General features: G+C 47.2%; 1 long non-coding RNA gene across 1 annotated transcript in view; it reads right to left on the reverse strand.

Moving 5' to 3' along the window:
- Positions 1-694: 694 nt before the first annotated feature.
- Positions 695-18,741, reverse strand: part of LOC134363446 (uncharacterized) — an 84,659-nt gene continuing 66,612 nt past the window's right edge. Inside the window, exon 3 of the long non-coding RNA XR_010021710.1 lies at positions 695-872. This is a non-coding gene — a long non-coding RNA (uncharacterized LOC134363446). The remainder of the gene's footprint in view (positions 873-18,741) is intronic.

The following is an 18,741-nucleotide window of genomic DNA, read 5'->3' on the forward strand; positions in this document are numbered from 1 at the left end:
TATTCTGTACAACACCAGCCTATAGGGATGATCCTTAATTTAACAGGTAGGTTTGCAGAACTCAGCACATCAGCTACCCTTTTAAAGACTCCCAGGACACAATGTAAAAAAAAATTTTTAATTGTATTCCATTTTTATTTTTGGCAACAAAAGAAGTCTCAATACATTTAAAAAGACTAAGATCATAGAAATATGTTCTCTGACTTCACAATGTAAATATTAAAGTCACCAAGAAATCCTGAAAAGACCCAACTCGCTTTGGTTTAATCCAATGTTTCTTAAACTTATTTGACCACAAAACACTTTTCTTATGGGACACATAGTCCTAAGGCAGAAATGCATTTTGGGGAAAGCTGCAGTCAAGCTTTCGATGGGAGGTGTTCCAACTTTGCTCCAGCCAAGGTGCTCCAGGGACGATCTAAGGAAAAACGCAGAAATAAGCCAGCTGGACTCTGTGTCTTTATCTCACCTCCACTCACCCTAATTCAACCAGCAGGTCCTTTATTCTGCTTTGAGTTTCCAACAATATACTTTTTATTTGTTGAAAAGTCTCAGCTGCTAAAACTAAGCATGAGAGTTGCTATGGTCAGAATGTTGGTATCCCTCCAAAATTCATATGCTGAAACCTAATACCCAATGTGATAGTATTTCTTTTTTAATTTATAAAGAAAAGAAATTTATTTCTTACAATTCTGGAGGCTGGGAAATCCAAGGTCCAGGAGGCACATCTGGTGAGGGCCTTCTTCCTGGAGAGCACTCTCTGCAGAGTCCGAGGTGGTGAAGGGAATCACATGGTGAGAGGGCAAGTGTGTCCAATGTGATTGTATTAAGAGGTGAGGCCTTTAGGAGGTGACTAAGTGTTACACTTCCCCCTGTGTAATGGAGATGAAAAAAAAAATTATACGATTACTCAAAGCACTATGTATGCATTGAGAGGCCCAAAAGGACTGCACTTTAGTAATTTCCCCATTAGGAGGAGAAAACTGAATGTGACTGTCCAATTCAAAGTTAGCCTCTCCCTTTTACTGTAAAGACAAGGAAGTTTCACAAGAAAATTCAGTTGATTTAATCATTACAAAGAACACACAGACTAGTAGCATCAGTGAAATAACAAAGTGACATTCCATAATGCAATTTGTAAAAAGTTAAGTCGATCCACCAACAAAGTCTTATTCTTAGCAAACACTTTCTTTCCCTACAGCAATTTCCTTAGTATGTTTACATAACAATCAAGTAACTTTCTTAACATGTCAATCAGTAGGTTAACCAAGGACACCTGTCCTTGAGCCAGCAATTTTGCTGTGTTACAATTCTTTATCTACAACAGAGACTTTAGCCTGGGGAAAGTTTCCTGTCTTTCTCAAGCTTAACATTTCTATATGTAATTTTAAAAAGTTAGGTTATACCTGAAACTACAGGGGTTTGGAAGCTAGGCCCTGTGAAATACATTTGCTTTATTAATGTTAGTATCCTCCACAACTAAGTCACAAGGGTGGAGCCCTCATGAATAGGTTTAGTGCCCTTATAAAAGAGCCCTCAGGGAGTCACCTTGCCCCTTCCTCCGTGTGAGAATGCAGCAAGAAGGTGCTATCTTTAAAGCAGAGAGCAAGCCCTCACCAGATCCCGAATCTGCTGGCACCTGGATCTTGGGCTTCCCAGCTTCCAGAACTGTGAGAAATACATTTTTGTTGTTCATAAATTACCTAGTCTCAGGTATTTTGTTACAGCAGCTTGAACAGACTAAGACAAAAGCCACTGCTTTATGGTTCCTCATGAGTCATATGAAGAAAAAGAAAAGAATAGGCAGAAATGGGAAGAAATCTAGAAATAAAAAGAGTGAAATTAATAATTCAATGGGTTAAATGGAACAGGAACATAGTGTCTGAGGAAATCACCCAGTGTTTAAATCTCAGAAAGCTCCGACCAGGATTTTTAATTCCCGTTGTACATATGAGAAAACTGGGACAGGAGGAGTTGACCTGCCTGCCCAGGACTCCACTTGATCTCTGGGTAGGTGGCTTGCCATTTTTTCCCAGCACCAGGGGTTAGGAGAAGGGCTCCTATCCTCCAGAAGCTCCCAGATTCATGGAGGAGGCAAAACTTGCCCACCAAAGAATCCCTAATGAAAGCAGTCTAAGATTCAGTGCAGAAGTAAAGAGTACTGTGGTTAGGTCTGCAGGAGGTCAAGCAGAGAGGGGGTTCAGGGCACAAGGGGGTCAAGAAGCTTTCTCTCTGAGATCTGAATTGCACCGTGATATGGTCCAAAGTGTGGCAAAATTCTGCTGTGTGAAAACTCATGTCTGTCTTCACTTCTAGAGAATTCTTAGCTGTTGTCCCTCCAATATTGACTCTCATTCTTTCCAATCTCCCTTCCTGGAATTCTATTTGGCATAGGTTGGACCTTCTCAATCTCCTCTTCACACCTGTCAAACAAACACTCTTTCCTATTTTCTACTTAGTTACCTCTTTGTGCTACAGCTCTGTTTAATCCATTGAGCTTAAAGTTTAATTATTTTTTATTTTAGAATTTCTGCAGTCTGGTTTTTGAAACTCAAAATCCAGCAATTATAGCCTATTCCCTGAGGCAGCAAATGCTGACTGGTCAAGCTCAGGCCTCCCACCCAGGGTCCTGGGACTGCTTCCAGCCCCCAGCAGCCTCACTAGTTCCCCTCCAGTAACCCCAGGAGCCATACGAATATATTCTCTATGCATGCCTCAAAGCAAACTAGCTAAAGGAAGTGGAGGCAGAGCTAGGAGTGCAAGAAAATATTGGGGAAAACACCAGTTAATATTTTTAAAAATATTATCTCAGTATCACACCATATATAATAGACCCTGTTATTACCATCATTATGATGATTGTTATTACGCTACCACCTTTTGGTGTAAACTTGGGGATGTCCCTGTTCCTTTCTGAACCTTGGTTTTCTCACCTACGACTGCACTAATCAGATACATCTGAAATTTGATTCTTTTTCTCATCAATCCCTGCAGCTTCCCCACACTCTGCCTTCTCCCCTTTTCCTGGTCCAGTGAAGGGTCTAGGCTGGCAGAGGCCTGGGCCCCGAGAACAGCCAAACAATGGCAGCAGAATCCCCCCAGCAAGGGCGTGGGAACCGTCTGAGGTTATGGGGAGAGGGACAGGAAAAGGGAAGGAGGAAACAGGGCAGCTGGACCAGCAGACGCGTCCGCCCTAAGCTCTGCCCTGGAAGCCCTGCTCGGAGGTTGGTGGAAATCAGACTGTTTCTCTTGGATTGTCCCTGCTGGGCCACTCATTCATTCAACAGCTATTTACTGGACACCTACTAGGTACCAGGCCCCATGCCAGGAACAACCTCACCCCTCGGGACTGTCCCTTCATCTCTGCAAAAACATTCATGGCTATTGCCTCTGGACTCAACCCTCAGTCCTGTGTGGCAGGAAGGACTGAGGTCAACAACCTCTCTTGACAAATCAGAAGCTGAGGCTCAACTATCGGCCGTGTTTTCTGCAAGGGCATGAGGTGCAGTGGCCTTCACTCCCCTGCTGTCCCCTTGGCCCCCTCTGCCGGGGAATAAAATCCTCTGTACATCTTTCCTGAGGGCAGTTAAGAGAGTGATTTGCTTCTCTCACACACACACACACATACATGTTTTGTGGCCTCCATTGTGCTAGGGGAAACAAACCTCACCGTGAAAATTGTTCTGGAAGCTCCAGTGTCTGACAGCTAGTTGTTACTTTTCTTAAACCTTCCCCTTTGCTATCACTGATGAAGTGCCCCAAATCCATCATGGAAATTGCTCGACTTTCCAGTGAAAGGCCATTGGGAACATTTTCCCATCTTTGCTGAAGGGGAAAAAAGGTCTGGAAAGTTTGATGAGCAATTTTTCTTGGAAACTGCAAACTGCAAGCTTTTTAATTGGGCTTGTGGGCTGGCAGCTGGGTTTCCACTGAACTCCAGTCGCTTTCTGCTTGTCTGGGTTTTGCAGGGTATGTAAAGCAGATCCCAGAAATTCCTGATTTCCTTCTGGAAGAGCGAGCCTCAAAAAAGTTACAGGGCCCTTGGCTCTCATTTTCTGCTGTGGCTCCACCGGGAGCAGTTTCAAATGCCAGTGTTAGTTCTTATTATTGCTGGGCCCTGCTCGAGGACAGTGTGTCACAGAGCAAGGATACCACATGCTAACCTGGAATATACATGACACAGGTCATGTGCACATATGTGATACACACACATCCTACACATTCACACCATACCTATCTTTTCTATATGCTTAGTGCATACAAGTTGCCTACTGTGTATACCCACACCAAACACATACACTTCTATGCCCTACAAACATACCTTCTAATAACACATGCACACACTCAATACACACACACTCATATCACATTCACACTACATGAACATATGCCTTGTGCATGAACCATGCTGCACAAATATGCCACACTCACACACATACAACAGACACATAATCAACTACACACACCTTTCACCAACATATACATATTTTCTGATTAAAGTTCTCAAGATTTTGAGTTCTATTTAAGTTCATTTATATAACTCATCAATTTCTCTTGGTCTGTTCTTTTCTTGACGATACTTACAGATCTTTTTCTGTTTCTGCAAAAGAACGAACAAAACAACAACCAAAATTTCCTTCTTAACAGCTATAAATAAATGCAGCTGAGCACAAATTTCTTAAAATGCCAGGAAAAACAAATGGACCAAGAACTCTGATTTGCGGGTATTTACCCTCCCTCTTCTTCAAAATTGTAGCTGTGCCTTTGTCTACATGAGGCCAAGAATAAGCTGCTTAGAGACACTTGTCTTCCATCTAGATGTCTGGCCCTGGGGGACACACATGAGATGTGTCACAAGTACTGGGAGAATGTGGGAGGTTGTCCTCTGCTCACTATTAGAGCACAGGCTGTCACAAAGGGTGTTAGGAAGATGGCAGACATGAGGCACAAGTACCACCAATCCCCCAGGAGGCCACAGCAGACACCACTAATTGATCACAGCGTCTGTCCCTGAGCACTTGAACTGAGCTTCGCAATCCTCCGTGCAGCCCTTCAGCCTTACCAGTTAATCAGGGCTGGCAGGTGAGAGAGAACTATTTGTGATCCCACGGAGCCCAGCCCCCTCATTCAATGGGTGAGGAAACTGAGGCCCAGAAAGGGGAAGTGATTTGCGTAAGGTCACACAGCACAATTCAAGCTGCTCAGCCAGAATGAGGTGAGCCTCCCAGAGCTCCCTGCTCAACTGTGCTCCACAGATGTGGCCTGCGTGAGGGCAAAGACCTCCCTGGGAGCCAAAGAAGAGCAGCCAGAGGGAGGCTAGCCCAGGCTTAAGTGTCACTTAAGATGCACTAATCCCTGGCTACCCTTGCTGGGATGAGCTGAGGGTCCTTGCCCTTGGCCCCCTGTCCCTGGGCCTCTGGTCTTCAAGATCAATATCAGGAATGGGTGGCTTTCCAGAGTTCATGAATGCCACCCCTGCAGCACTCTTCCCTTCTCTGACCCACCTCCACCTCCCCAGCCCCCTTAAGTCTCACCAAGTGCCTCTCCCAGTAATGGCCGTGCCTCACAATCAGATGTCTGTGCATATGCTGGCGCTTCCCAGCTTCTTCACTGGGCGCCGGGTTTGGTCTCGCAACTGAGCTGGAAGTGCTTTGGGGCAGCCGTGCCTGTGCTCATGCTGCGCCTCTGCCAGGACGGCCCTTTCCACTTTCTCCTCTGCTTCCCACCCATCCTCCAACACCCACGGCAGGTGTCACCTGCCACCCACTCCTACCCCCTAGCCTCCCTCTAAGCCACCAAAACAGTGTTTCTGGTCTTCTCTCACAACCCACATTAGGTCTTGTTTGTTGTTGTCACGAGAGTTCATGGTGTCAGGTCTTTATCCCCTTAGAGCAGTGGTTTGGGGACTTCTAAGAATCACAGTACCTTCTCTGAGAGGAGCCCTCCCATCCCCACCCAGCACCCCCAGACAATTGGGTCTCATGTGGGAACTGCTGCCTGCCCATGCTGAAAGCCTCGGAGCATTGGCGATGCTGAGCACATATCTGTTGATGGACATCAAGAATACAGAGTGACGGAGCCTGCACTCCAGGGGTTCCCAGCCAATCCCACTCCCTTGGACTGGGCTCTCATAGACGGGGAGCCTGGCCTCCAAGAGGGACACTCCTATCTCTCAGGGCGACAGCTGCTAACAGCAGCACTAATGGGGGTCACTGGGGGGAGACTTCTCCCAGGTGGCCCTGTCATGGGACCAGCTGGACACAGCACCCCCACCTGTGCTGCTGCTTGCAGCCTGGGGTGGGCATTGTGGCTGCCAGGGACATTCTTTGGGGAGGGGGGTATACAGCTGCTGTGAGAGCTGCAGGGGAATGGGGGAGGGATGGGGGGAGGGCTGAGGAAACGTGAGCCTCAGCATCTGAGTCACATCATACCCAGACAGACAGATGCTTGTTAAGACAGACAGACACGCTGTGATGTGTGCTCGTGGCACTCACGCAGATACCCCCATCCAGTTACATACCACACAATGGCACCACCCACACATCCACCTCCACCAGGAGTTTGGTCAAATCCAACACTGGGAGAGGCTGAAATTGTTTCAGACAAGGACGGAAGAAAATACAGCAAACCAAGACAGCACAGGAAAAACTGTGCCTCTCCAGTGGGTACATCCTCAGATCCTATTGTTTCCATCTCAGCCCAAACCCAAAGACCTCAAGGATTGTCTTGTCTTCTCTGGACTGCAGAGCCCAAAGTCCGGAGCTCAGCCCTGTCAGCCTCACGAGCAGCCCCATGATGCATTCACATGATGGGAAAAACATTGGGTTGGAACCCAAGAAGTCTGGGTTCTGCAGGCATGGCTGGTGGCCTTGAGCCAGTGCCTTGACTTTTCTGCTTCCTGGTCTCAGTGCAAAGGGCAGCTTTAGAGTCCTTTCCACTTTGAAATCATGTAAAAGGATATGGGGTAGGGTGAGAAGAGGGAACAGGGGGGCATGAGAGCTTAGAAAGGGGATCCTCTGAATGTGGCATCTGGAAATTACTGAGCACACCATAGAAGCCCCTGGAAGATTTCCTAGAGAAAGGACAGGCAGGGATGGATCAAAGACAAGGAGGCTGTAGGGTGGGAGAGAAGTCAGGGCCTAAGAGAACATGTCTTCCCTCCACAATTGCTCTAAGAGGCCACATTTCCTGCCCCCACTCCTCACAAGCCCCAGCATGTGTGAGCCGTCCCATAGGTACTTCCAGCGGGTATGTCTCAATGTTAGAACCAGACTCTGAGGCTTGTTATGATAATTCAGAGTCAATATGTGGAAGGGGCTTAGGTGTGCACCTGGCACAGTAATGTTAGCAATCACTACACTAGTGTTATTATTGTCCCTACACCTATTATTACATGTCTCTCTGTTGTGTTTCCAGGGACTTGTCTGTCCCCATCCAAGGCTGAGAATATCTTGATTTTAAAAATATGTCATGACTAATTAAGGTACTTCTTGCCTCTAGAATCTCTGAAATATGTGATTTAGAATGTGATTAAGAAAGATGCCTTTTGTGTAAGTTAGTTTTACTATCTAACATCCCACCTCCCAAAAAAACTGGGTGACTTAAGATAAGCATTCAGTAGGTCCTGACTGTGGGTTGGCAAATTGAACTGGGCTCAGCAGGGTGGCTCTTCTGCTGGCCTCACCTGGGCTCACTCATGTCACTGCAGTGAGCTGGTAGGCCACCTGGAGGCTGTTTGGTGAGGATGGTCTCACTCACATGTCTGGGGCTTGGAACTGGCTGTTATTTTGTTATCTGGGCTGATGGAAGTGACTGGGACACGTCTCCAGCAGACTAGCCTGGCCTAGTTCACATGGTGGCAATCATAAGAGCAGCAAAGGAGGGTGAACTCAGTGTGGAAGCTCTTTTGCAGCCTCTGCTTCACATTTGCTAATGGCCCATTGGCCAAAGAAAGTCACAGAACCAAGCTCAGCTTCAAGGGATGGAAAAATGTTTCACTTCCTGATGGGAGAAGCTAAAAAGTCACATTGGGAAGGGGTGTTCTGGCAAAGATGGGAGGAAGTATTGCTGCTGTTTTTACTATGTCTACTGTACCCCTTTTTGTTTCTCTCTTCAGCTTGCTTATAGAACTTCACTGCTTGAGTGTAGGATTCAGATTCTAGTCTTAGCTCTTCCCTATGAGACTCTGGATGTGCAATTTGCCCATATAATTTGTTTTTTTTTTTCTTTTTTCTTTTTAAAAAATTATTATAATTTTTTGGCAGCTGGCCAATATGGGGATTTGAATCTGTGACCTTGGGGTTATAAGGATGCACTCTAACCAACTGAGTTAACTGGCCAGCCCATAATTTGACTTTTTGAATCAGAATTGGAAGGAACCTTAATGACCAGCCCATTCAATACCCTATCAATAGAGGCCCACTCTCTGATGAGAACTTTCCTGTTTCTTTTTGTATCTCTTTCTAATGATACAGAATAAGTAAGTGTGAGACATTTTCCATATGATAATAAGCCTTCAAATCCTTGAAAATACTTACTTCCAAGGATTCTATTTTCCTGATTAAATAACCCAAGTTTCTTTAACTGTCTTCATTATATGTAATTTACAGATTCTCATGCCTTATCATGGTCCTCTAGATACACATTTTTTCAGTCCTTCAAAATGTGGTACTGAGAGCTATTCTATTTGGTTTCCTCACCAATGTATTATTAATTTATTATCTCTATACAATGGTTCCTTTATATTTTGAATCCTTTTCAAAGAATAGTATTCACTATAAACCCCACATTTTATGCTAGCTTAAAATGAAATACACTGGACTCTCACAAAAGAAGAGCTTATGAGGGAAGCCCTAGATGTTCATAGGATTTTGCAACTTGCTTTTTATATTTAGTATGTTTTGACTGTAATTCCAGATTAATCAATATAGATCCACATTATTTTCCCTCTTTTGGTAAATATTTAGAAATTTTTTTTCTATATAAGTACATGTTATATACAACAGAATGCAAAGATATTAAGTTTGATAAAATTTTATATATGTATACACTTATTTAACCACTTCCCAGAACAAGGTATCAAGCATTTCCAACACTCTGGAAAGTTCTCTCATCCTCTTTCTGGTCAATACCTCCCCATCTCCATAGGAAACTCTTCTGATCTCTATCTTAGATTAGTTTTGCCTGTTTGGGAATTTCATGTAAACGGAATCATACACTCTTTTGTGTGCAATTTGTGTATAATGGTTTTTTGAGGTTTATCATTGTATTTGCATAAATCAGTAGTTCATTCTTTTTCATTGCTGTATAGCACTTTATAAATATATACAATTCATTTCATTTCCCTGTTGGTGTATATTTAGAAATGCAGATTAAAACCACAGTGCAACACTTTTACATATTTACTAGAAGAGCCAAAATGAAACAGGCTGACAATACTAAGTGTTGACGAAGATGTTAGAGCAATTGGAGTGCTCATAAGCTGGCGGTGGGAGTGTTGGTTGGGACAATCACTGTTTTGCAGCATCAACTCAAATTGAACATTCACAATCTTTTGAACACAGCAATTCCATCTTAGGTATATACCCAAGAGAAAGGTGTGCTTATGCTGGCCAAAGAACTTGTACCAGAATGTTCACGGCAGCTTTACTGATAATTCCATCATTGGGTCAACAGCTGCCAAGTTATCCATTGTGTGAATGTACCAATTGCCTATTGACTGATATCAATTCTAAACAAGGCAGAGATTAGCATCCTTCTGCACATGCTTTGTATGAATGTGCTATTATTTCCTTAGGATCAATTCCCGGACGTGAATTGATGAGTCAGAAGGTATGTACATCTCTAGAGTTTGAAATACATATGGCTTAGCTGCCCCAGAAGGTTTGCATAGGTTCCCTTCCTAACATCCACATGTGCCTGGAGGTTTTTGCAAACCCAAAAGTGACTCTTGTTTAAGCGGGCCCTACCCCATCCCAGGAGCCCAGAGGGTGAGTGGAACAAAGATTTGGGTAAACATGCTGGACAGCAACAATGGCTACAGATCTTGGGGCCAGGCCACTGAGGCCACAGGGCCACCACCCTCCTTCCGCCAGACGAGCCTGAGCTTATCAGAGTGGCTATGGGCCAGAGAATCCGCTGGTGCTGGTGCCCGGCCTTTGCAGTGTCCCCATAGGCTGAACACAGGAAACAGTGGCTGCAGCACAAATGTGACTGGCTGCACTGGCCCGGTGGTGCCAATGCTGGCCAGCCCAACATAGGCAGTTAGCGTGTCAGCAAAACACCCAGCACTTCCTCCTCTCCAGCCTCAGCCTTCTCAGCTGGGTCTTACCTTTCCCCTCAGCCTCTCCCCCACCCTCTTCCCCGAAGGCCCAGAGGGTGTCCTGATGCAGTGGGGAGTGCAGGGGGTGGGGAGTGCAGGGGGTGGGGAGGAGGAGGTTGGAATGGCCCAAGTGTCAAAGACCTTCCCTCCTCTGAGATCAGGCAGGGTATACATGACATGATGTGATGATGTGAAGGGCCCCAAGAAACCCTCTATCCTGAGAGAGTCCCCAGCTCTGCCAATGACCATGATTGAACGGTCCCCATTGTACTTCTGCATTTGTGTTCAGCACTGTCCCACCCTCCCCGCACCCAGGCAGGGGCAGAGTCAGCAGGAGGCAGGGAAGTTAGGAGACCCTTCCCCGTGGCAGGAAAGGGGAAGGGAGGCTGCAGAAGTCTGCTTCCCCAACTCACAGTCCAGCTGCCAGCTGGGTGGGTCAGGCCAGTTGCTCCAGCCAGCCCAGCGCAGCCAGGCCACTTCCCCATACCAGGAGAAGGCCCAGAACTTAATTTCCCCAAAATTCTTTTCTGCCAAGGGTCTGGCTTCTGCCAGCCCCCCACAGCAGGGACTGGGTGACTGCTTGGGGTCAGTGAGTGGGACACAGGCTTTGGGGTTTGGCAGAGGCACTCGATTCAAGGGGTGACCTAAGGCTTAGAGAAGAGGTGAATACCTGGTCTTGGCTGCCATATCTGTAAGACAGGACTAATAACACGTGCCTCCTTAGAGGCCAGGCTCAGGATGGGGACCGAGGGAAGGGAGAAGAGGCTGAGCAGCCCACACCCCAGCCTGCCTCCTCTGCCCAGACTAATGCCCCCAGTGTAGGCTCCAGAGCTTCCCACCCTGCCCTGGACCCCCCTGGACTCCTGCTGCCAAAGACAGCTCACACCTTGATCAACTTCATCCCCATCCCAGGCCACATGCTCCAGGAGCCACAGGGCCCTCAGATTCATAGAGGCCATGTCTGACATCTCAGGTTAGATGCCTGGAAGCAGAGCCCTAGATGGGGATCCCTGTGAAAATGGCTTATTGGAGGAGCGATCTTGGGAGCAGGGCAGTTAGGAAGTGGGATGGGGTGGGGAGAAACCCAAGCAAAAGTGTGGCCTCACACTGTAGCCTGATCCCATGGGAGTTCTGGAGCACCATGGATTCATCCGTCCTGGGTCAGGCATTGACTTTGGGAGTTGGAGGGTGGACGCCTGGGAGGGGATAATCTCCCAGACTATTGGGCCAGGAAAATTATTCATAGAAGCAGGCAGCAGTGAGCCTTGGCAGCCAATTCATGCAGCATCTGGGCTGTGGATCGCAGGCTGGTAAAGCGACCAGGGTAGGACACCCACAACAGCCACTCTGAGCAGGAAGACCCAGTCAGCCAGCTGGGTGCCAGCCCCCACACTCACTGGCAATCCTGGTTGGGAAGGGCAAGACCCCTATCTCCAGATGGACACACAGACCCAAGGACCCAGTGGTGACAGAGCAGCAGAGCCAAGCCACAGACCAAAGGCCCTTGCATCTGCAGCAGGGTCATTAACTGGGGGCATTGACCTGGACCTCCCCTGAAATTTCATGCTGCTGTGGTTTGTGCTTAGCAGGCATTTATGGAGAAAGGATCCACAAGTATCATGAAGTCTCAAAGACAAGGAGAACTAAACATGGTTTTTGGTCCTAACCTGGCTGTACCCACAGATAAATCACTGACCAGGTGGGTGTGATAGGGATCCTGGGCTCAGGAAGTACTCAGGGAGCCCAAGACAGGTTCCACACAACTGTCACCCCACCTGGGCTTGGTAAGGGGAGCTTGGCTGATTTGGGCTCTGGGAGGAGAAGGTGCTTCCCCTCTTCATCTCAGGGCTGGGGCTGGGCAAAGCCAGAGGCACCCACTCTAGGGAGTTCTAGGGCTGAGCCCCAAAGCTGCCTGAAGGCAGCTCGAGCACCAGCCACCACTTATACATATGACACTTTTGTGTAAATTGGAAAAAGGCACCCTTACTAGGGGAGAAAAACCACACCAAAAAAAAAGAAAGAAAGAAAGAAAATACCACCCTTTCTAAGCCAGTGAACTTGAGAAAGGGCCCTTTCTCCAGGGTGAGCCTGCCCTGGCCCTCCCCATGGCTGCCTCCCTACCCCCCAACCCTGCCAAGCCTTGTCTCTGCTAGGCCTCTCCCCAACCCAGCCAGCCAGCACTGGTTCCCACCCATGCCCTACTCTGTCCTACAGGAACAACCCCACCATCCTCCCTGGGTCCCTGGAGACCTGTTTCCAAGGTGATGAGGGAGTAGAAAAGCCTGGGGTGGTGCATTGAGGCTCTGAAATCTTGAACTAGGGCAGAACTGGGGCTGCATATCAATGAAGCTACTGACGGATTCTAGGCCTCACGCCAGCTGCACACAAGACCTGTAAGAGGGGACCGGACCATGCCAGGCTGCCGGGGCTGCTAGAATCAGGGCTGGGAGCACACAGAGGTGATCCAGCCACCTAAGCCATGGCAGTGCACCAAAAGCAGCACAGGTTGAGGGACTAGAGAGTCCTGGGAGGCAGAAGGCCTGTGCCTTCCGATCAGTGCAGGGACAGCCACTGAGCCCTGCTAGGGGCTACGGCAGTAGAGAAGCATCTAGCTCCATCCTGCCCAAGGAAGCCGGGCATCTTCTTCCCTCCCCCAACAACCCTGGCTGCTTGGCTCAGCGCACGACTGTGGGGACTGGGGAAGGAACTAGTGCAGGAGTCCCCCACCAAGTCAGATGCCATGGCCCTCAATCCTGCCTCTCATTAGAGTCACCTGAGCCGTAAAGCAATACAGCCTCCTGGATTCCATTGTCTGCAGTGGGGTCCAGCATCATTTTTTTTTTTTTAGTCTCCAGAGGATTCTACTGTTCAGCCAGCCAGGGTTGAGAACTACCGCCTTAATCATCAGCTTCAGGAGAGGCTCCTCTCGCCACATGAAAGGGCCTGAGATCTGCCAAGCTCGGGAAGTACCTCATATTCTAGCTCCTCTTAGTGATGCACGGGACACACTGACATATCCAAGACTTTTCAAGCAAAAAAATCCTTTCTTCTGGAAACTGCCAGTGGTGGTGGCGGTGGTGGTGTGTGTGCACACGTGTGCAACATTGTCCCTGTTTTATAAATGGGACTCCCAGAGGTTAAGGAATTTGCTTGCTGCTGTCACCACGTTCCATGGCAGAGAGCAGACTCTGACTTGGGGCTCTCTGTGCCTCACATCCCCCAACCAAAACACACACACTCCAGGTGTCCTGACCACCTCCGCCACGACTCCTGCTGGGGCTCAGGTGTCCCAGGGGGGCTGTGGCAGCCTCTGCACATGCCTCCCCATCCCTGCTGGCCTCTGGCCTCTGGCCTCTCCCTGCAGCCAGGCCCCCGTCCTGCTGGGATCCCGGTCCTCCTGCTTCCCTGCCCCCAGATCCTCTTCATCCTCCCTCCTTTCTGTCTCCACTGAGGGGGTGGAGGAAGGATTCTGAATTCTATTCCTGCAGGTCAATAGGAATGTCTTTCCATGACATTCCCAGCAGGAAGCAGCAGGTCATTCTTCCAGGCCCAGTGGTGGAATTGAAGGCAGCAGGAAGGCTTGGGGCAAGATCTGCTGAAGGGCAGGTGACCATCCTGAAGCAGCACTTTGGGACCAGCAAGCTCCAGGATTTGGACTGCTCCCACTGCCCCTCACCAGATCACTGACTCCTGCTCTCTGCTCCTCAGGCTGGGGTAGTGGCTCCCCTTTTCCAAGGCCCCTGTACCCCATGGGAATTTCAGTCCCTCCCTCATTGCCCACCTGGTGTTGTAAAGCTCTGAGAAGCCCAATGCATCCCTGCAGCAAAAGCGGTCCCCTAAAGCTAGTGAGGCCTGAGTCCTGGGGGGCAGCTTGGGTGCAAGGCATCTCTGGGCTCTCTGCATTGAGACATCCATGGGAAAGTCTCTTAGAGCATGTTCATTTTTTTCTGGCTAAATATAATTAAGACGAAACCTTAGCTTCCTCAGGAGTCCACCACATGCCATCAGGCACTTCCTGAGAAAAATTTAGTGAAAACTCTCTGGCTTCTGCAGTGAGACTTGCTCTTGTGGTGTCCCATTCTCTCTGGACTCCGATCTCAGCAACAAAGTCATGTCTTCCCATGAGATGTGTGAATGATAAGGCTTCCATTTCCTAGTGAAGTTTATGAGCTGAAGGCCCCCAAAACCCCCCACTAGTGCACCACTCTGTAGTGGGGTCTCTACTTTCACCTGACAACTTCCTTATGCCCTAATAGCCCTGCCAAAAGGAAGTCAGGTAGGCATTCAGAATCACAGAGCTGCAGGGAAGGACCAGGGTGTCATGGGAATGAGCAAGGCCGGCCTCACAGACAGAGCTTGGCACCAGAAGGAAGAGTGATACCTTATAATAGGGGGAGGCAGGCTGGTGGCACCTGGGTTTTTTGGTTGGCCCCAAGTGGCCAGGCGAGGATGATCTTAGATGACAGAGGGCCCAGCAGGCCAGTGCTTAGGAGGGCTGGCACCTTGGCTTGGCTGAATAATTGTGAACATGCTGCATGTTTTTCTATGTGCTTTACATTTATTAGTTCATTTAATCTCCCAACAAGTCTATAACATATACTATTGGTATCCCCATTTTATAGATGAAGTACCAGAGGCACAGAGAGAGTAGGTAGCTTGCTTAGAGTCATACAATTGATAAGTGGTAGAGTCAGGATTTGAACCCAGGCAGTCTGGTTCCAGATCCATGCACTAAACCATCACACCACAACCTAAGCACATGGAAGAGGAGGAGAGGAGGAGTGGGGTGGGGTCGGGGCGGGGGGGAATCTGGACCCAGTTATCAAATCTGGACCCAGCTATCAGATGTTCAGGTTACTATGGTTTTGCAACCCAAAACTTAGTGGTTTAAAACATCATCCATCATTGATTTAGCTCATGAATCTACAGTTTGGGCAGGGCATGGTGGGAAAGGGTAGTTTCTGCTCTACAAGATGAAGGCTGGAGAGCTCATCTGGGGACTGGAGGACCCACTTGCAAGATGATCTGCATGGTTAGCAAGTGACAGCTGGCTGCTGGTTGGGAGCTCAGCCAGGGCTGAGGGCTGGGACCTCGCTTCCTCTCCACGTGGGCTTCTCCACAGGCTGCTCAGGCTTCCTCTCAGTATGGTGGCTGGGTCCAAGAGTGAGAATCCCAGGAGATAGGAAGTGAAAGCTGGCAGTTTCTTAAAGCCTAGGTCCAGAAACTGGCAACAGCATCACTTTTGCCATATGAGTATTCTATTGGTTGAAGCAGTCATATAACTCAGATTCAGTGGGAGGGGATATGACCCTCACCTATTGATGGAAGGAGTGTCAGAATTTGGGGGCCATGTTTTAAAACTGCCACACTGATCTGGAATCCAGGGAAGGACTGGATCTCAGGAATGTAGGAGAAGTGGCTTTTATATCCTGCTCAACAGTAGACCAGAAAGAAGGTGAAATGACTGTAACACCCTCACCAAGTCCCCATTGTGTACGAGATGTTGGCCCTCAAGGACATTATCTCAACTTACCTTTGCAACAACCCTCTGACACAGATTTTTCCCCACTCTTTATAGATGAGCACTCTGAGACTCAGAGAGGACATAGCCTTATCCAAGGTCACACAGCTGGTAAGTGGCAGAGTTTTTCTGATTCCAGAGCCGATCCTTTAACTCTTCTGCTGCATTGCCTCAGATGAGGAGCGGGGCTGGTCCCAGAGGCATGATAGGAGCCAGGCTGTCACTCCCTACCCACTCGCCTCCTCTGGAAGTCCTCCCACATCAGGAAAGGGCCCCAGGACACACTGTCCCAAGGATCCTTTCCCTCTGGCACCTCCTCTCAGACTGGGGCATATACAGATCTCCCTCCTCAGCCCTGTCCCCCATATTTCTCAACCCTGAGCAGTTCCCAGAATCCTCTCTGGACTTCTTTGAAACCTTCCCAAGGGCATTCCCAATTCCACCTGTCTCAGCCATAAGCTGTGAATAATTACCAATATAAGACCCTCAATTTTTTATTTAAAATGTTTAATATAGTTTTAGATTTATAGAAAAATTGAAAAGATGGTACAAAGAGTTCCCATATTCTCTATACCCAATTTCCCCTGGTATGATCATCTTACATTAGTATGGTACACTGACCACAATTAATTAACCAATATTGATATACTATTATCAGCCTTGCAATATTATTAACTTTATCATTAAAGTATAAGTCCATACTTTATGCAGATTTCCTTAGTTTCCATCTAATGTACTTCTTCTGTTCTAGGTTATTATGTTACATTTAGTCATCATGTCTCCTTAGGCCCCTCCTGGCTGTGACAGTTTTCAGCCTTTCCTCGTTGTTAGTGATCTTGACCGTTTTGAGGAGTACTGGTCAGATATTTTATAGAATGCCCCTCAGTTGAGATTTGTCTGTTTTCTCATGGTTAGACTACAGTTATGGGTTTGGGGGAGAAAGACTACAGAGGAAAAGGGTCATTCTCATTACATCACATCAAGGGTACATGCCACCAACATGATTTATCACTATCGCTGTTCACTTTGGTCACCTGACTGAAGTCATATTTGTCAGGTTTCTCCACTATGAAGCTGGGTTTTTTCCCCCTTTCCATGCTGTGCTATTTAAAAGTAATTCACTACGTGCAGCCCACTTTTAAGGAGCAGGGAGCTATGCTCCTCCATGAGTATCTACATAAATCATCTGGACTTCTTCTGCACAGGAGTTTTATATCTTCTCTCCCATTTATTTGTTTAGTCGAGCATTTATTTATGTAAGTATAGACTCATGGAAATTTATTTCATACCTTGGGTAATAATTCAATACTACTGTATTTATTTTATTGCTCACTTTGTTCCAGCTTTGACCACTGGAGCTTTTAGTTGGCTTCTGTGTCCTTTTGACATATTCCTATCATTTTCTTTTTTTAGTACTTCTTTACTTTCTGGCCCTACAAGATGCTCCAGGTTCATCTTGTACATTTCCTGTCCCAGTCCTAGAATCAGCCATTTCTCCAAGGAGCCCTGGTTCTTTTTATTGGAGAATGGCAATAAAAACCAAGATCTGGGCTGTAGGTGTGCTCATTGCTACTGGGACATCATTGCTTCTAGGCTTTCTCAGCTGACAGAGCAAGAAAATATATGTGTGTATACTGACCTGTATGTATATCTAACTAAATATACACCAATACATAAATATTTCATATATAACCATCTGTATCTATATTAAGGTAAACCTGACTTCACACTGACAACTCTGTGATATGACAATTCTAATCCCTTATCACAACGGTCATTCTAGCCTGCTCCCCTTGTTTGTCTGTAACCTCCCATTCCCACAGTGAGAAACCTGGTTCCCACCATCCGCCACCCATTTACTTAATTACTTAATTCCAATATACATGTACAGTGGTTTTGGAATTATTAACTCATACTCCATGGGAACCAGCTTTATCAGCCAGAGCACAGTGCTTACACACAGCTTCCTTTGCCTTTAGTCTTACAGACCCCATTCATTTCCAAAGTTATTTAGATCAGAAACTTCCTCCCACCCACTTCAGTGAAGTTGTTTCATACATTTGTAATACAGTCAGGTAATGCAAAATACGTCATATTCTGCATTCCATTCTGGGATCCTCCAACCTCCTAAATGACTTTTAAAAAAAAAATTGGCATAAAGATTCGCTCTTTGTGCTGTACGGTTCCATGGGTTTTGACAAATGCAGTGTCATGTGTCTACCATTGCAATATCATACAGAATAATTTCACCCTCCTGAGAAAACCCCTGTGCTTCACCTATTCAACCCTTCCCACACCCTCAAGAACCCTTCAATTTTGAAGTATATTTAAATGTTTTTTTCAAATCCTTTCTTTGCATATTATGTCATTTAATCTGCAAAGCAACCCTGTGTGTTGGGAAGAGCCGAAAATGTTCCCACTCTGTATAGGAGGTGGCTGACGCTCAGCAGTATTAACAGGCTTGCCTTTGGCTGTATGGCTCGTGTGTGCAAACTCTAGACTGATCCTTCTGCTTTACTCCTACTATATTCGGCCAGGAGTGGTTCCCAGACTCTAAAGGTAGAGGGAGGGAGAGTTAGGTTTGCAGTCAGGCAGAAAACAAGGCTGCATGTGAAAACAGCCTTGGGCTGACAGAGGGACATCTGAGCTCCAGTTCAGGTTCTGCTACCTATTCCCTAGGTGGCCTTGAGTAAATCACTCTCCTTGGCTGGGCTTCAGTTTCCTCTTAAGTAAAGTGAGGGATGAGGTGACCTCTGAGGTCTCTCTGAGTCTAGCAGGCTATGTCTGGCCTTTAGCATGAGGCTGACTGCAGCCAGAAGGCAGGTTTAGGGGCAGGCAGGGGAGATGGCTGGAGAGGTAAGGCTCAAGATGACTACACAGAAGCAGGCCCAAGTAAGGC

This window comes from Cynocephalus volans, chromosome 14, assembly GCF_027409185.1.
Source record: "Cynocephalus volans isolate mCynVol1 chromosome 14, mCynVol1.pri, whole genome shotgun sequence".
Lineage (NCBI taxonomy): Eukaryota > Metazoa > Chordata > Mammalia > Dermoptera > Cynocephalidae > Cynocephalus > Cynocephalus volans.